At 31.5% G+C, this 6605-nt stretch overlaps 1 long non-coding RNA gene across 1 annotated transcript; it reads right to left on the reverse strand.

Annotated features, from left to right (window-relative positions):
• Positions 1-6220, reverse strand: LOC122363136. Its single transcript, XR_006253190.1, has 3 exons — positions 6106-6220; positions 2874-3001; positions 1-68 (listed from the first exon to the last, which is right to left on the reverse strand). It is a non-coding gene; the product is annotated as an uncharacterized LOC122363136 (long non-coding RNA).
• Positions 6221-6605: the final 385 nt, after the last annotated feature.

A 6605-nucleotide genomic window follows, 5' to 3' on the forward strand; every position in this document is an offset into this window, starting at 1 on the left:
CACGTCCGGTGGTGTGATGCACCTCATTGATGGCGTACTTCTCCTTGAAGTGTTCACGAGAGTATATCCTGTCGAGACAGAAAGCGTTTCAATGAGAAGCGGACCTACTTCCTTTAGATCGTCCTCGTCATCACATCAAACGAAACTCGTTCCTATTATGACGACTCTGGGGTGATTTTTAATGCATTAAAAACTGATTAATTTTGGACAAAGTCTGGACTTCGGTCTTGCTTCTGCTAATGGTTTCTGCAGCGCTCAGACAATCAAGCAAATGGACTCTCGATGTCGAGTGTTTGTGCTTCTTGGGAGCGAAGCATTCACGCAAACGCACTCCGACCACATCGATAACTTTGAGAGCTTAAAGCATAAAGTTTGCAAACGCACTCGGTTTTCATATTTGATCATAAAATCATATTTGGGTTCCAGAAATGTTTTTTTATATAATTAATACTTTTATTCTGTAAGGATGCATAAAGTTGTATTCTCCCTTGTATTTATGGAATTCATTTATAACTTTAACGATTTAATAAAATTTGTATAAAATTATTTATTTTCACAACAACGGTTTATTCGCTTGCTTTCAGAAATATTCAGTTGTGTGTTTTTCCGGCAGTCAAACGAAAGCCAAAAAAAAAAACATTAAAATGCTCTTTTCATCTTTTTAAAACTCGTTTCTGCAAGCAAAACATGTCTACTCTCAAAATTAAAAAAATTGGGATTATTCCTTAAAAGATGTACAACCTACTGGACAACAATTATATTTCTGTCACAGTTTCTTGAAGTTAAATTGAACTCGTCATCTTATGGAGTCAATTCCATATCTATGTCAGATTCCACGATCAAAGGGCCTTAAATATTGAACATCACGACACCCAGCAACACTGTAATGTCAAGACAGACACCGAATATTGAATGTGGGGGTCACTGATCACAGCAACCCAGCAAAACAAGCACATCAGACGAGGCCGCTGACCCGCGACGCCCGAACCATTCGGAAGCAGCCTCATCTGATGAAGGGAGGAAGCACAGCCGTATGTATTAGATTAGAGCGGCTTATCCAGCAGCGCTGCAGCATGAAAAGGAAGAGAATTTACTGCAGCACCTTTGAAAGGAAGATTTAAACGCAGGCTGATTTCAAAGAGCGACAGCAAACTCTGACTGTACCGTCCGTCTCAAAGCGGATCTCTTTACAGCTCTGTCTGCTTCAATAGCACATCATAACCGCAAAGGCTTTTACACATCCCAACATCTTTCAGAGCTCAATTTCATGCCTATCTGTTCTCACATTATGACGGGGATAGAGAGGATATTACAATTTGTATATGAAGTATTCTCTGAACCAAAAATGTTATATATATATATATATATATATATATATACAACACACAGTATATTTAACTATATATAAACCTAATATCTGAATAATACAAAGTATTATTAGTATATAATCATAATATATATATTGTATAAAATATTTATATATATATATATATAATAATTATATATCTACATCTATATATCTCTATATATATATATATATATATATCTATATCTATCTATCTATCATCTATCTATCTATATATATATCAATATATATCTATCTATCTATTATATATATATATCAATATCTATATATATTATATATCTATATATAATATTTCAATATATCTATCTATATACAATATATATTATTAGTATATAATATATATATATATATATATATATTTTATATATATAATATATAATATATATATATATATATATATCAACCATCTATATATATCAATAATTATCTAATCTATCGAATATATAATATCTATCTATCTATCTATAATATATAAATATCTATCTATATATATCAATATCTATCTATATATACTCAATATCTATATCTATCTATCTATCTATCTATATATATATATATATATCAATCTATCTATATATATATATATCAATATCTATCTATCTATCTATCTATATATATATATATATATATATCATATATCTATATCTATATATATATATATATATATATATATAAATATCTATCTATCTATATCTATATATATATATATATATATATATATATCAATCTATATCTATATATATATATATATATATATCATATCTATATCTATATCTATCTATATCTATATATATCTATATATATATATATATATATATCTATCTATCTATATATTTTATCTATCAATATATATATATATCTATATATCAATATATATCTATATATCTATATATATATATATATATATATATCTATATATATCTATATATATATATCTCTATATCACATATATATATATATATATATATATATACACACACACATACAGTAAGTATTATTATAAATACAGGTAATTGTTCTAGAATTATAATAACATGCATACAAATATTCACATTATAACAGGGTTTAGGTTAAGCCAGGATTAGTAAGAAGTTTTATAAATATTAGAAGTTTTCATAAATATATGTTAAATATAAATATTGTTTTATAAAACAAGAATGGTGTGCATCTTGGATCAAAACAAAGGCAGCGAAATATTTTAAGATCAGTGAGAGCAAGTCTGTTTTAGTCTGGGCTCCGGTCTACACCTCGCTTGTGAAACCAGGGGCACATTGTCACTTTTCACTTTTCACTCATTAAGCCGTGGATGTTTCTTTGTAATCTGCAAACCCATTAACTCTCACCGAGGGTCTCGGAAGGAAACGGAAGATACAGGGAAACTATAGAGACGCCAAAATAAAACGTCTGCTGACTCCGGAGAATTTCAAAGCAATCGCAACGCCAGACGTCAGCGAGCGTGAAAGTCAGAGGCGATCTGAGATAATGAGAGTCTGAAGGCGTCACTCACTCGCCCATCCACGTGGCGTAGCTCTCCGGCAGCTTGGGAACAAACAGGATGGATTTCTTGGAGTTGACGTCGATGGCGCCGTAGCAGTCGGCCTCCGTCACGCCGAAGGTCCAGTGGAAAAACGACTCCTGCAGAACAAAACGAAGCACATTTAACTCTTCGGTGTATAATTCTGAGCTCCCGTCCAACTGCACAGATCGGCACGGCATCACACACACACACACACACACACACACACACACACACACACACACACACACACACACACACACACACACACACACACACATCACACACACACACACTATCCATCATGTGCAAGCGTGTTTCTGTTGACTGTATCCTGCAATGAGGATCCAGTGTTATTAACACTGATGTTAATAGTGTTCTATGCTTCTTGCGCATAGTAAAGATAGACTGTGTGATTGTGCATGATATTTTATGCACTGCATACAATGCACTTTGCACACGTCGCAAAGGTCTTCTTCTACGGTCAGATTTCTTTCCAGGTCAAATGCGGTCAGAGACAGTTTTGAGGGAATCTCGTTGAGCTAACTTACGAATGAGATTTAGAAAAATGTCGATAAGAGCAGAAGAGAAAAAAAAAAGTTTGTTATTAATAGTTAAGATAATAAATATACAATTTTAAATGACATTATATAACTACCATGTAAAAATAAATAAATAAATAATATAAAAAAAATGTAATATGTTAAAAAGATAAAATAGTGTTTTAGTCATTAATTATTAAAATAGCTATATATTATTATTAATATTATTATTATATATTACTTATATTATTATAAATTCTATTACATTATATTTTGTATTTGTGATATAAATACTAATATTAAAATGTAATAATTAAAAATAAATAATGAATAAAAATATAATAAAATATAATAAATCTAAAAATAATAATAAATATATAAAAATATATAAAAAATATATAATTAATCATTTAAAATTCAATTTATTATATAATTATTACATTATAAAATATAACCAGAAATAATTACTTACTGCAATCATTGTCTGGATTTCTAAATTTTTCAAATTATTATTATTTTTTTATAATTAATTTAATTTGACATCATTTAATGATTTAATGAGATAAAAACGAAGAAAATTCAAAATGAAATGTATAAATAAATCCATTTGAGAAAAGAATGAGTGAAGCGAAACAATCAAATCAATCAATCAAAAGTTAGAAATTTGCTTTGAAGGTTTTCATTTCAGAAACGCGGTATATTGTCGTTCCAGCTCAACATCTTGTAGGCAGCGGCCAATTTAATTCCAATTCAGACTCATGAATAAAAAGAAGGCCGTTCTTAGCGTTTTGTGCAGCGAGATCCCCATCCGAGGCCGGCGCTGGGTTCTCCGATAACACGATCAGATAAGCGCTCTATCTAATCCGTCTGTGCTCCAATCATTTTACTGTCCTGAGTGTATGGCAGAGTTCACGGAGCAGTAAAATCAAACCAGCAGGACACGAGCAAACTCGAGCGCTTCGCTCTCCGGCTACAAGCGTGCGCGTTAACACTTCAAAAAGAGGAAAAACTACAACACAAGACAAGCAAATTAACGGCTATGAATTATTTACAGTTAAATTACGATGAAAGCAGGAAGCCCTCGAGCCGTAAACATCACAACACTAAATCGCAAGCCCCGCTCCGCGGCTCATACCGCGACGCTCTGCCAAACAACACAGGGCGGGCCCGTGTCTGCAGCTAATGAATGAGAAACACGCTGCTCATTATGTTCAATCAACTTATGTAAATGCAGTAAATTAGGGGGCTCTATCAGACACCCGACCGTAGCGCTGAAATAAAAGGTCTGAACTCACGCGCCTCTTGCCAACACAAATTACCATTTAGCATAACAAACAAGAGCACCACTTACAAACGAGTTTAATGGGAAGACGAACACTCAATAATCATTTAGGAACAAAAAAGGGTCACCGGCACGTTACCCGATGCATCGAGCGTGCAGCATTTCTTTTTGTTGTGTAGAGTAACGAGTTTAATAGGAATCATTTCCAGGGCTCCTGAAAGTCAGAGGGCATCTGAGGCAAGTCTCAGTCTTTACAACGAGCTCCCATTCAGCGTTATTTTAGGATCACTGATATAGTACTGAAGTTTTTCATTTGAGCATTTTAGTCTTTTTGTGCGTTTGTCATTCTTAGTGTGACATTTTTATTAATGCCTTTTATTAATATTTACAACAAAAAAACAATAAATACTAATATTTTTTTGTTTGTTTGTTTGTTTTTGAGTAGGTTTGTCATAAAATGTTTTTACTCATTTAAAACCCAATAAAATTGAATATGCTTCCTTATTCTTTTATGTTTTCAAGTCCAAATAAGCATGTTTTTTGGAATTTTTACATAAATATAAGTGCATAAATATATGCAAATATAATTAAAAGAAAAAAATAAATAATAATATTAATATATATATATATATATATATATATATATATATATATTAATAAATATATATATATATATATATATATATATATATATATATATATATATATATATATATATATATATATATATTATTGTTATTATTTATTTTTATATATATATATATATATATATATATATATATATATATATAATATTATAAATAAATAAATATAATAATATTTATATATATATATATATATATATATATATATATATATATATATATATATATATATATATATATATATAATAATAAAATATATATATATATATATATATATATATATATATATATATATATATATATATATATATATAATAAATCTATATATATATGTTTTTAAGATATTTATCATTCTTTAAAGTTCTTTAAAGAAACTGTTCCCTGTTAGCTCATTTTAATTCCATTAAATATCATTAACTAGTGCAAATTTTATTTGATTATTGCATTAATAAGGTCTGATTTTTGTAAAATTCTGAAGGCTGTTTTGGGTCACCATTGACTTCCATACAATTTTTTTTGTTTGGGCGTTTGCACAGGCTTGGAACTAGAGACTTGGCAAATGATGACCGTATTTGAATTTGCGGTCGAGCTGTTCCTTTAAATGCTTTATTTTTCATTGTTAGCTCATGTTGGCCCGAGGACATTATCACAAAAAGTTACGAAACTTTGCCGGGCTTTCTAAAGCTTCTCTAATTTGATTTCAGTCGCTTGGAGTGAATGAGGAAGGGTTTTGACTCGTGTTGAGCGTGCAGCACCTGTCTGAAGAGCATGTCGGTGTCGGTGCAGTATCTCTGCTTCTGTTCTCCTCCTTGAAGAAGCACCACAGATCCAGGCTGAAACCCCTTCTCAGCTTTCAGGCCTCGACACAAAACGCTCTCGGTTTCTGCGAACAGGGCGGCCGAGACCCTCAGAGTATCGTTTCCCAGCCAATACACCGCCTTCCTGTCACGGACGACACAAAAACACACGCGTCACACACGAAAAATACTGTGTTCTTGCCTTTTTCCGTTTACGCAACACGCACGCAAACCGCTGATCTGCTGAGACTGAACTAAAATCTCTGCGAGTGTCACACAGCTGTTATGCAAGAGCTGGATCTGATCACATGACGACGGGAAGAATTCGCTCCGCTGATCTCTGAGCCAGAAGAGCTGAAAAACACGCAGGAAATTTAAAGCAATAGCTTGCACAACTAAATGTTATTGGCTCGAACCTTTAGGCCATCCAAGATGCTAATTTTTTCTTCATCAGAATA

The sequence above is a fragment of the Puntigrus tetrazona genome, chromosome 18 (genome assembly GCF_018831695.1).
Source record: "Puntigrus tetrazona isolate hp1 chromosome 18, ASM1883169v1, whole genome shotgun sequence".
Taxonomy (NCBI): Eukaryota; Metazoa; Chordata; class Actinopteri; order Cypriniformes; family Cyprinidae; genus Puntigrus; species Puntigrus tetrazona.